The sequence below is a fragment of the Neomonachus schauinslandi genome, chromosome 3, assembly GCF_002201575.2.
Source record: "Neomonachus schauinslandi chromosome 3, ASM220157v2, whole genome shotgun sequence".
NCBI lineage: Eukaryota > Metazoa > Chordata > Mammalia > Carnivora > Phocidae > Neomonachus > Neomonachus schauinslandi.
In genome coordinates this window covers 74,857,010-74,870,338 of record NC_058405.1, presented here as the reverse complement: position 1 = coordinate 74,870,338, position 13,329 = coordinate 74,857,010, and the positions used below count along the sequence as shown (strand labels likewise).

General features: G+C 43.4%; 1 protein-coding gene and 1 pseudogene across 1 annotated transcript in view; one reads left to right on the top strand and one right to left on the bottom strand.

Annotated features, from left to right (window-relative positions):
* Window positions 1-13,329, top strand: part of LOC110570256 (phospholipid-transporting ATPase IB) — a 599,207-nt gene that overhangs the window by 537,010 nt on the left and 48,868 nt on the right. The gene's annotated exons all lie outside the window — the stretch shown is intronic.
* On the bottom strand, window positions 141-368 carry LOC110570257 (annotated as a pseudogene).

The window sequence follows — 13,329 nt, the reverse complement described above, 5'->3', positions numbered from 1 at the left end:
CCCTGGGATCATGACCTGAGCCGAAGGCAGACGCTTAACGACTGAGCTACCCAGGCGCCCCGGCACAATAAACTTTTGTACAGGCTTCAAATTTAGTTCTCCTTTGAATATTCACTGGTTCATGAAAAGTGGTTTAGAAAACCATCCAAAGATTCATTTTGCTATAAAAAGGAACAGACTTTTTGGGGTCTGAAGGGATTCGTACTTGAAGATACACCAGTTAGCAGGGGGTCGTGTTGGGCATTCTGCAGACAGAATTGTTTCTAATCTGCAGCTGCCTGGGAAACCCTCACGCGGTTGAGCCCGGCTTCCAGCCTGAGCTGTTGAACCACTTTCTTCATAGCGGCCATGCTGGAGGAACCGGACATGGCGCTCTCAAGAGCGGGCAGATTTGTCTGTGTGTGGATCAGTCAGTTCGTGGGTCCACGGGGCCAGATGGTGGGCTAGATGAAATTCTAAAACAGGCAAAACTTAGTGCCAAATCTGGGCAGGCATTGCGTAGTCCATTTATGCATACAGATGTAGTTATACAGATGTGGACAATTGTCAAAACTCTTTGAACTAAATCCTTAAGATTTGTGCATTTGAGTGTATTTAAGTTATAACCCCCCTGAAAGCATTCCTTTATCTTCCTGGAGGGTGAATATACTTTCTCAAGAGCATAAGGGGATGCTTTTGAAAAACCCGTATCATGACTATGTTAATCATCCACCACTAACTTTTCAGAGTTTCAAAATAGTAGTATCCTTTGATAAGGCAATCTTATGCTTCGGTGACAAAGTAATAATTATAATATAATAATAATAATGAAGCCCACTGTCAAAAAGAGAGTGGTAGTTATATGTTCTGTTTTGAATGACCCTACATTTGTAGGAATGATATTTTTAGGTGGTTGCTTATTCTCTCCTGCCATCAGGGGCAGATCAGAGGGAGGCTGAGGCAGCAGATTTTTGGGCTGGAGGTTATGGCTTCAAATCCCCTTTTGTGCAGGTGGACCTGGAAATACCACTGGATTGGCAGTTAAATATCAGGATCAGGCATGTGGGGAAGTTTGAGTTAGCACAGGTATGGAGGTACTTCTGGGATCACTTGGTGGTTTTTCTAAAAATGCATTTGCAATTACAGAGTGCTTGGTAGGGTAATCTTCAGGGGATGTTCCATGGAAGACAACTGAGAGATGTCTTCCCCTTTTCAGTACATCTAAGCTTAAAATTCACACCAGGTCGTTGGCATCTTATACAGGGGACGAGTGGGCATGCACGATTTCAGGAAAGGAACCCTATTTCAGAATTCGCGTCCTCCCTCCTGTGGCAAGTGAATGTGGTTCCACTCAGTCCTTTATGGGGCCACGGGAAATTCTTTCCCGCTGCACTGCGGAGTCCACACCTGTCTGGGTTCCGCATGCTCCGAGAATTCCCTGTGGAGGATGGATTTGTGCAGCACACCTGCCTCCCAGCCCAGGCTTGGGAGGGGTGTGCAGCTCCCAAACATGTCCACTGTTGCACGGTCGCCCAGAGCAAATAGCATTCAAACATACACTGCCGCCCTTCTGAAAAGGGCTCCTGAAGGGAGAAAAGCAAATTGAACTTCTGCACCGTCATGGAAAACAAGGTTTTCAAAAAGTCAGAGCTCACAAGCAGCACTGGGGCTCCCTTGGCCTTTGAATGGGAGAAAAAAAAATAAAGCAAGAGTCAAAAGAGGAGCTAGGGATTGCAAGGACAACTGTTCTACCAGGCTTACGGGACTTAAGGTTTGGATAAATTTTGTTGTTGTTGTGGCCCGGTAGGGGTGCAGGGATTGGGGTGGCTTTTCTTTGGTTCTGTTTTTGTGACATTGCAAGCTGTTCAGATTTTCTTTTACTTCCATTTTGAATTTGGTGCCCTGGATTTCTGGTGTTAAGTCAAAGTCAGACTCGTGCCTGGAGCATGGTACCCTGTCTACACTTGAAAATGCTCTCTCCTGCCTGGGACAGGCTGGCAGGGGAAGAAGGAAGCTCCTCATTGCTCATGCTGGGGAGAGGGAGGAGGGTTTGGGGCCAAGCAACTTGTGTTTGAATCTGGCAGCAAGTCCTAGGTGGGGGGAGAGTTGCAGACTTAAATTTTCTTCTGTGAAATGGGAACTGTGAAGGATTAAATGGGAAGGCCTGGCACTTAGCGATGCGCAGAGAAATCCTAGTTCCTTCTCCGGGGCAGCTAAGCTGTCCCCTTCTCCACTGTCAGCATTGTTTCCCCTGCGCCCCACACTGGGAGCGCAAACTGCCCTTACCTGGCTCTGGTTACTCCTGCTTCCCTTTTAAAACTTCCTGGGCGCCTGGGTGGCTCAGTCGGTGAAGTGTCTGCCTTGGGCTCAGGTCATGATCTCGGAGTCCTTGGATTGAGTCCCGCATCGGGCTCCCAGCTTAGCGGGGAGTCTGCTTCTCCCTCTCCCTCTGTGCTCTCTCTCTCTCAAAAATAAATAAATAAAATCTTAAAAAAAAAAAAAAACACACACAAAAACTTCTCATCTATTACCACTTTCTTGGGTGGCTAGACCTGGGCTCATTGCGGGGAGGGGGTATGATGAGTAGCACGCTGTAGCAAATGAATGTACTAATCCCTGATCACTCCCATCATGGGTGTCCCTGGTTAATACTCTTGGTCTAACTCCACAGCTGTGCTGGGCAGCTCATTACAATCAGTCAAGCCTCCAGTCAACTGGAGTCGACTCATTTCACCCACCTACGCCTCAGTTTACCTGCAGTGGGTTCCTATGTATTTGGCACCTGAGTGGTTCAGGTCAGTGCTAGTAAAGATATGTTAACTGAGGGGTGCATTCTTCCCAATAGACAGCACATCAAAAGGATGCTTTTAAAACCTCATTCAACAGTATTTAGGAGGGGTGAGGGCAGAGGGTAATTTAAGTCACCCAGCCCAGCTCAATAAACATTTTATTTTTTTTTTGCTATGCTAAGAGAACAAGAAAAATGTAATTAAATTTAAATAACGAAAGCTGTGGCCTTAGAGAAGCTTTTAGGACTTTGGATCTCAGTCATTCTGTAAAAATATGTAGAAACCCTTCTGGAGACACACCTTTAGGTTATATACATGAAATCTTCCCAGCTCCTAGTTTTAAAAACCAACAACAAAACAATAGTTGCAAATTTCTATCTAACTTTTGTTCATTTGAGAGGGGGCTTCCTATTTCCAATAGGGCAGTGCAAAGTTCATTGTCCTGACTTCCCTCAGCAACTAAAATTCTTAGTTTCATAATCTGTTTTAAATAGTACCTTCTTGTTGTAAAATGTTAGTTTTAAATGACCCTACGCTTTGATAAATATACCTGGCAGATGATCCAGGACGTAACCCTGTAAGTATAGCTTGAAGGAGTCCACCTTCCGGGGCCATGCCCCACCCTAAGCATGCAGAGTGGAGAGCAAACCCCAACGAGCCAGCTCAGCACTGGGACTGGACTGGCCACACAGTCGGGCCCAGAGGCAAGAGGGCTGTCACGGGGAGGCTGGACTTGCCGAGGGAGCTGGCTAATCTGCTCCTTCCTGAAGTGCGCTCGGGGGATGGAGGGTGGGCTTGAGTTAAGTGTTTCTTTCATATGAGGAAGACGTGTTTTCTGTAGGAAAAAAGAGGAAATCGAGATAGCCAAAGAGATATGCAAACAATAATCAGCAGTCATACTCCTTCTGCTTGCTATTCCATGCATTATTCCTAAACATGTAAGCACGCACATATGAAAGGGGATGGTAGTCTGAAGTCCAGCGAGGCTAGGACCACTCACTGTTTTTGAAGTCCCAGAATGTGTCTGTGAAAGGTGAGGAAATCCTAAAGCAGGACTTACAAAAATGAGAGTCTATATTGATATATATATAGATATGTGTATAATGCTCAACACTTAAAGACACGGTGGGGGCGCCTGGGTGGCTCAGTCGTTAAGTGTCTGCCTTCGGCTCAGGTCATAGTCCCGGGGTCCTGGGATCGAGTCCCACATCGGGCTCCCTGCTCCGAGGGAAGCCTGCTTCTTCCTCTCCCACTCCCCCTGCTTGTGTTCCTGCTCTCGCTATCTCTCTCTCTGTCAAATAAATAAATAAAATCTTAAAAAAAAAAAAAAAAGACACGGTAACTTGCAGTGGACTGCATCAGGACATGGCATCTCAAGTTCAATTTCGAGATTTGGCCTAATTATGCTGTTTCTCCCACCCCCCACCCCACCCCCCTTGCCATGGTAGGTCTGTTGTAAGAGGTGTCAGGACCTAGAGCTTTCCTTAGCAGGATAACATGATCTTTCTCTTTGTCAACAAATACAATTCTCGATCACTTTCATTGCTGTACAGAGGCCCATTGTGTGTACGTCCCACCGTAGAGTTAAGTCCTGTTCTTGGACATTTCTTTCTTTCTTTGGTAGCAGCACTACGTGGATATTCTTGTACTTGCTACTTCTGATGTTTTCTTACTTCCTTAGGATGAACTTGGAGAGATACATTTGATGGGGCACAATGTACTCACATAGTTTTGAGGTTCAAAACTATTCTTTCAGAAAGCTGGCACTCTTGTTCTAGAAAATGAAAGCAGGTTCTCCGATGCCAGGGTGGAGTTCGGCTCTACCCCAAACCTCACTGCTTCTCAGATTCATTGTCGTCGAGTTCCTAGTACCACACAGAGCGATGTGCCAGAGTTCAGAGGCAAGACAGGTGTAGTCAGGCATGGGCTTTGCCAGGGCTGCCAGAGATTCGGGGTGCAGACGGAGAAGCTGGGAGGACAGGCACAGAGACAGAAGCCCTTCTTAGGTGCAGTCAGATGGAGCAAGAAGGGCCTCAGTGGGAGTGGCCGGCCCCCCAGAACAGAATGAGTTGAAGCTTGTGTGCCACACTGGGGTCAGGGTGAACCCCACCCTCTAGCACTTGAAGAGAGCTGCCCTGAGCCCCCCTTGATTCTCAAAGTGTCCCCCACCCCTACACGTGCCTCAGCCACCCCACTGCCCGCCCGCCCTTGGAAAGCTTCATGCCACTTTGTAATGAGTTGTGGCAAAACCTGTCTATTCTGGTAGAACTGCATGGTGAGGCCTCCAGAAAAAGCAAACTGATGAATGTAAAAGGGTTCTGTCACTTTGGTCCCTTTTCTAAGTAGCCCACCCTCCTAGGCCAGCCAGCTCTGTGCTCCCAGCCATGCTCCCTGGAAACCAAACTCCGAGGACCCTGGACTCCCCAGCCCCTGTTTCCGTTCAGAGCGAACTTATCCCTCCCTCTGCTTTTGCCCTAAATTTTCTTTTCAGCTCCTCGCCTGACATTTAACTCGGCCCTGCAACTCTATTCCTTAAAACCCTCTGCCCAAAACTGTCTGTGACTCAGCATGCCAGGAGCAAGTAAATCTCATCAAAGGCTGCACTCCTCACTGCCTGTCCCTGTCATCCAGCCTTCCCCTTGGAATTGCTCTCTCTCTGCCACTCTTTAGCTCTGGAAATCCTGTTTATCTTTCTGGACACATCTCACCTTCTATCTTCTTTAAGAAGCCTTACCAGCCTTCTAGCCTTCTGAAACCCCGTAGAATGTGATCATGATCCATATTATATTCCACTGTGTCTAGTGGACAGATGGTCCCTGACGTCGGATGGACTTTCAACTTAGGATTTTTCAACTTTATGATGGCGTGAGAGTGATACGCATTCGGTAGAAACCATATTTGGGATTTGGGATTTGGATCTCTTCCTGGGCTAGCAGTTTGTGGCACAATCCTCTCTCATGATGCTGGGCACTGGCCACTCCCAGACAGCCACATCACCACGTGGGTAAATAACCCACACACTGACAACCATTCTGCGCCCAGACAGCCATGCGTTTGTCTTCTAGGGCAGTATTCGATACATTACATGGGATACTCGACACCTGATTATATTTTCAATCTTGTTTTCTGGTTTTTTAATTGAAATGTGGGTGACACCCGTTACGTTGTTTTCAGGTGTACAACATAGTGATTTGACAAGTCTATTCATAGTGTACCTACCATGTGTACATGTACGTGTACAACACTGTTACTGTACCGTTGACTGTATTCCCTATGCTGTACGTTTCATCTCCATGACTTAGTCATTCCATCACTGGAAGCCTGTATCTCCCTCTTCCCTTTACCTGTTGTGCCCATCCCCCCACCCCCCCACCCCTCTGGCAACTACCAGTTTGTTCTCTGTATTTATGGGTCTTTTTTTTTTGCTTTTTTTTTGTTTGTTCATTTGTTTTTTTAAATTCCACATGTTAGTCTTCACTTATGGTACTTGTCTTTCTCTGTCTGGCTTATTTCACTTAGCCCATTTTCTAGGTCCATCCCTGTTGTCAGAAATGGCAAGATGTCATTCTTTTTTATGGCCAAGTAATATTTCAGTATTTCATTATGTGTGAGTGATTGTGTGTGTATGTACACACAATATCTTCCTTATCCATTCATCTGTGGATGGACACTTAGGTTGTTTCCATTTCTTGACTGTTGTAAATAACGTTACAGTAAACATAAAGGTGCATATATACCTTTCAAATTAGTGTTTTGTTTTCTTTGGGAAATACCCAGTAGTGAAATTACTGGATCATATGGTATTTTTATTTTTAATTTTTTTTTTAATTTTTTTATTCTTATGTTAATCCCCATACATTACATCACTAGTTTTAGATGTAGTGTTCCATGATTCATTGTTTGTGCATAACACCCAGTGCTCCATGCAGAATGTGCCATCCTCAATACCCACCACCAGGCTAACCCATCCTCCCACCCCCCCTCCCCTCTAGAACCCTGTTTGTTTTTCAGAGTCCATCGTCTCTCATGGTTCGTCTACCCCTCCAATTCCCCCCTTCATTCTTCCCCTCCTGCTACCTTTTCTTCTTTTTTTTTTTTCTTAACATATATTGCATTATTTGTTCCAGAGGTACAGATCTGAGATTCAACAGTCTTGCACAATTCACAGCGCTTACCAGAGCACATACCCTCCCCAGTGTCTATTACCCAGTCACCCCCTCCCTCCCACCCCACCCCCTACTCCAGCAACCCTCAGTTTGTTTCCTGTGATTAAGAATTCCTCATATCAGTGAGGTCATATGATACATGTCTTTCTCTGTTTGACTTATTTCGCTCAACATAATACCCTCCAGTTCCATCCACGTTGTTGCGAATGGCAAGATCTCATTCCTTTTGATGGCTGCATAATATTCCATTGTATATATATACCACATCTTCTTTATCCATTCATCTGTCGATGGACATTTTGGCTCTTTCCACAGTTGGCTATTGTGGACATTGCTGTTATAAACATCGGGGTGCACGTACACTTTCGGATCCCTACTTTTGTATCTTTGGGGTAAATACCCAGTAGTGCAATTGCTGGATCATATGGTAGCTCTATTTTCAACTTTTTGAGGAACCTCCATACTGTTTTTCAGAGTGGCTGTACCAGCTTGCATTCCCACCAACAGTGTAGGAGGGTTTCCCTTTCTCCGCATCTCCGCCAACATCTATCGTTTCCTGACTTGTTAATTTTAGCCATTCTGACTGGTGTGAGGTGGTATCTCATTGAGGTTTTGATTTGGAGTTCCCTGATGCCGAGCGATATTGAGCACTTTTTCATGTGTCTGTTGGCCATTTGGATGTCTTCTTTGGAAAATGTCTGTTCATGTCTTCTGCCCTTTTCTTGATTGGATTCTTTGTTCTTTGGGTGTTGAGTTCGATGAGTTCTTTATAGATTTTGGATACTAGCCCTTTATCTGATATGTCATTTGCAAATATCTTCTCCCATTCTGTCGGTTGTCTTTTGGTTTTGTTGACTGTTTCCTTTGCTTTGCAAAAGTTTTTTATCTTGATGAAGTCCCAATAGTTCATTTTTGCCCTTGCTTCCCTTGCCTTTGGCGATGTTTCTAGGAAGAAGTTGCTTCGGCTGAGGTCAAAGAGGTTGCTGCCTGTGTTCTCCTTTAGGATTTGGATGGCCTCCTGTCTCACATTGAGGTCTTTCAACCATTTGGAGTCTATTTTTGTGTGTGGTGTAAGGAAATGGTCCAGTTTCATTCTTCTGCATGTGGCTATCCAATTTCCCAACACCGTTTGTTGAAGAGACTGTCTTTGTTCCATTGGACATTCTTTCCTGCTTTGTCAAAGATGAGTTGACCATAGAGTTGAGGGTCCATTTCTGGGCTCTCTATTCTGTTCCATTGATCTATGTGCCTGTTTTTGTGCCAGTAACATACTGTCTTGATGATGACAGCTTTGTAATAGAGCTGGAAGTCCGGAATTGTGATGCCGCCAGCTTTGCTTTTCTTTATCAATATTCCTCTGGCTATGCGGGGTCTTTTCTGGTTCCATACGAATTTTAGGATTATTTGTTCCATTTCTTTGAAAAAAGTGGATGGTATTTTGATGGGGATTGCATTGAATGTGTAGATTGCTCTAGGTAGCATCGACATCTTCACAATATTTGTTCTTCCAATCCATGAGCATGGAACGTTTTTCCATTTCTTTGTGTCTTCCTCAATTTCTTTCATGAGTATTTTATAGTTTTCTGAGTACAGATCCTTTGCCTCTTTGGTTAGATTTATTCCTAGGTATCTTATGGTTTTGGGTGCAATTGTAAATGGGATCGATTCCTTAATTTCTCTTTCTTCTGTCTTGTTGTTGGTGTATAGGAATGCCACTGACTTCTGTGCGTTGATTTTATATCCTGCCACTTTACTGAATTTCCTGTATGAGTTCTAGCAGTTTTGGGGTGGAGTCTTTTGGGTTTTCCACATAAAGTATCATATCATCTGCAAAGAGTGAGAGTTTGACTTCTTCTTTGCCGATTTGGATGCCTTTTATTTCTTTTTGTTGTCTGATTGCTGTGGCTAGGACTTCCAATACTACGTTGAATAGCAGTGGTGATAGTGGACATCCCTGCCATGTTCCTGACCTTAGGGGGAAAGCTCTCAGTTTTTCGCCATTGAGAATGATATTCGCTGTAGGTTTTTCATAGATAGCTGTTATGATACTGAGGTATGTACCCTCTATGCCTATACTCCGAAGAGTTTTGATCAAGAAAGGATGCTGTACTTTGTCAAATGCTGTTTCTGCATCTATTGAGAGGATCATATGATTCTTGTTCTTTCTTTTGTTAATGTATTGTATCATGTTGATTGATTTGCGGATGTTGAACCAACCTTGCAGCCCAGGGATAAATCCCACTTGGTCGTGGTGAATAATCCTTTTAATGAACTGTTGGATCCTACTGGCTAGTATTTTGGTGAGAATTTTTGCATCCATGTTCATCAGGGATATTGGTCTGTAATTCTCCTTTTTGATGGGGTCTTTGTCTGGTTTTGGGATCAAGGTAATGCTGGCCTCATAAAATGAGTTTGGAAGTTTTCCTTCCATTTCTATTTTTTGGAACAGTTTCAGAAGAATAGGGATTAATTCTTCTTGAAATGTTTGGTAGAATTCCCCTGGGAAGCCATCTGGCCCTGGGCTTTTGTTTTTTGGGAGATTTTTGATGACTGCTTCAATTTCCTTAGTGGTTATAGCTCTGTTCAGGTTTTCTATTTCATCCTGGTTCAGTTTTGGTAGTTGATACATCTCTAGGAATGCATCCATTTCTTCCAGGTTATCTAATGTGCTGGCATAGAGTTGCTCATAATATGTTCTTATAATTGTTTGTATTTCTTTGGTGTTGGTTGTGATCTCTCCTCTTTCATTCATGATTTTGTTGATTTGGGTCATTTCTCTTCTCTTTTTGATAAGTCTGGCCAGGGGTTTATCAATCTTGTTAATTCTTTCAAAGAACCAGCTCCTAGTTTCGTTGATCTGTTCTACTGTTCTTTTAGTTTCTATTTCATTGATTTCTGCTCTGATCTTTATTATTTCTCTTCTCCTGCTGGGTTTAGGCTTTATTTGCTGTTCTTTCTCCAGCTCCTTTAGGTGGAGGGTTAGGTTGTGTACTTGAGACCTTTCTTGTTTCTTGAGAAAGGCTTGTATTGCCCTATACTTTCCTCTTAGGACTGCCTTTGCTGCATCCCAAAGATTTTGAACAGTTGTGTTTTCATTTTCATTGGTTTCCATGTATTTTTTAAATTCTCCTTTAATTTCCTGGTTGACCCATTCATTCTTCAGTAGGATGCTCTTTAGCCTCCATGTATTTGAGTTCTTTCCAACTTTCCTCTTGTGATTGAGTTCTAGTTTCAAAGCATTGTGGTCTGAAAATAGGCAGGGAATGATCCCAGTCTTTTGGTACCAGTTGAGACCTGATTTATGACCTAGGATGTGATCTATTCTGGAGAATGTTCCATGGGCACTAGAGAAGAATGTGTATTCTGTTGCTTTGGGATGGAATGTTCTGAATAGGTCTGTGAAGTCCATTTGGTCCAGTGTGTCATTTAAAGTCTTTATTTCCTTGTTGATCTTTTGCTTAGACGATCTGTCCATTTCAGTGAGGGGGGTGTTAAAGTCCCCCACTATTATTGTATTGTTGTCGATGTGTTTCTTTGCTTTTGTAATTAATTGCCTTATATAATTGGGTGCTCCCATGTTAGCAGCATAGATATTTATAATTGTTAGATCTTCTTGTTGGATAGACCCTTTAAGTAGGATATAGTGTCCTTCCTCATCTCTTATTACAGTCTTTGGTTTAAAATCTAATTTTTCTGATATAAGGATTGCCACCCCAGCTTTCTTTTGGTGTCCATTAGCATGGTAAATGGTTTTCCACCCCCTCACTTTCAATCTGGGGGTGTCTTTGGTTCTAAAATGAGTCTCTTGCAGACTGCATATCGATGGGTTTTGTTTTTTAATCCAATCTGATAGCCGGTGTCTTTTGATTGGGGCATTTAGCCCATTTACATTCAGGGTAACTATTGAAAGATAGGAATTTAGTGCCATTGTATTGCCTGTAAGGTGACTGTTACTGTATATTGTCTGTGTCCTTTCTGGTCTATGTTGCTTTTAGGCTCTCTCTTTGCTTAGAGGACCCCTTTCAAGATTTCCTGTAGGGCTGGTTTTGTGTTTGCAAATTCCTTTAGTTTTTGTTTGTCCTGGAAGCTTTTTATCTCTCCTTCAATTTTCAATGACAGCCTAGCTGGATAGAGTATTCTTGGCTGCATATTTTTCTCATTTAGTGCTCTGAATATATCCTGCCAGTCCTTTCTGGCCTGCCAGGTCTCTGTGGATAGGTCTGTTGCCAATCTAATGTTTCTACCATTGTAGGTTACATATCTCTTCTCCTGAGCTGCTTTCAGGATTTTCTCTTTGTCTATGAGACTCATAAGTTTTACTATTAGATGTCGGGGTGTTGACCTATTTTTATTGATTTTGAGAGGGGTTCTCTGTGCTTCCTGGATTTTGATGCCTGTTTCCTTCCCCCAGTTAGGGAAGTTCTCTGCTACAATTTGCTCCATTTTACCTTCTGCCCCCCTCTCTCTTTCTTCTTCCTCTGGGATCCCAATTATTCTAATGTTGTTTCATCTTACGGTATCGCTTATCTCTCCAATTCTGCCCTCATGATCCAGTAGTTGTTTATCTCTCTTTTTCTCAGCTTCTTTATTTTCCATCATTTGGTCTTCTATATCACTGATTCTCTCTTCTGCCTCATTTATCCTAGCAGTTAGTGCCCCCATATTTGATTGCACCTCATTAATAGCCTTTTTGATTTCAACTTGGTTAGATTTTAGTTCTTTTACTTCTCCAGAAAGGGTTTCTCTAATAACTTCCATGCTTTTCTCAAGCCCAGCTAGTATCTTTAAAGTGATGATTCTGAACTCTAGATCTGACATCGTACTAATGTCCGTATTGAGTAGGTCCCTGGCAGTCGGTATTACCTCTTGTTCTTTTTGTTGAGGTGATTTTTTCCGTCTTGTCATTTTGTGCAGAGGAGAACAGATTAATGAGAGAACAAAATGCTAGCAGAGTAACAACGTCCCCAGAAAATATACTCTAAACAAATTAGAAAAGACCTGAAACAGTGGGAAAAGAAAGGGAAAGAGAGAACAAAGAAAAAGAAAAAGATAAAGATAAAAACAAACAAAAACAGAACAAAACAAAACAACAACAACAAAAACCCAGAATGTGATCAAATATGATCAGGCTGGTATATAGATCAGTGCCACACACTAGATTTGGGGTGTATTTTGGTCTTTTAGAAGAAAGTGCTTCCCAAAATTTTAAAGAAAGAAAAACTTATATATGTACAAAAATAAGGGTTGATATGATGAAGAGATGGAATATGACTGTAAAGATGGAAATTATAAAGAATTTTATAAAAGGAATTGATAAGAAGTTGTTTGAAAAAAGAAAGAAGAGGATTTAAAAAAAGAAAAAAGAAAAAAAAGGGAGAGAATGTGATCAGGCAGGGGAGTAGGAAAAAACCATATACTAGAGATTTAGGGTATATTTTGATCTGTTAAAAGAAACTATCTCAAAATTTTAAAGAGAGAACAACTTATATATATATGCCAAAAATATGGGTAACTACTATGAAGGGCTAGAATATGACTCTAAAAATGAAAAATAAAAATGTTTTTTTAAAAAAGGGATTGATAAGATGTTGGTTGAAAAAGGGAAAAAGAAATATTCAAAAAAAAGAAAAAAAGACAGTTAAAAAAAAAATTAACTTTGAAAGACTAAAGGATCATGGTAAAAAGCCATGAATTCTATGTGTAGTATTCCCCTAGCGCTGGAGTTCTGCTGTTCTCATTGATCGGTAAACTTGGTCTTGGCCGGTTGTTCTCGCTGATCTTCTGGGGGAGGGGCCTGTTGCCGTGGTTTCCAGATGTCTTTGCTGGAGGCGGAATTGCCCCGCCCTTGCCCGGTCAGGGCTAAGTAATCTGATTGGGTTGCTCTCCAGAGCTTTTGTTCCCTGCGAGCTTTCCCTACAGCTTTGGAGGCGGAGAGTGAAAATGGCGGCCTCCCAATCTCCGCCCTGGAGGAGACGAGAACTCGGGCCCCGCTCCTCAGTGAACCCCCAGAGAAAAGCAGTCAGTCACTCCCGGCTCCCCGGTCTCCGGCTGCACTCCGTGCTCATCCGACCTGTGACCGTGCATTTCTATCTCTGGCACCCGATCCCGGGTGGAGTCTCCAAACCCAGCAGATCCCTGCGGTGCGCTCCCGCGCCGCTCCTCCCCGGGGAGGAAGGGGAGTCTCCCCGGATCTGCCGCTTGTTGGGTCCCTGCTGGAGGAGCAGGGGCCCGACTGTGCCGTGGATCACGGTTTATGTCAACCCCGAGCTGAGAGCCTGCACCTGGGCTCCGCCTCTGTAGCCGGCTTCCCTGCTCCGTTACCTGGGAGCTCTGCCACACTCAGGCACCCCCGGTCTTTCTGTGACCCCGAGGGTCCTGAGACCACACTGTCCCGC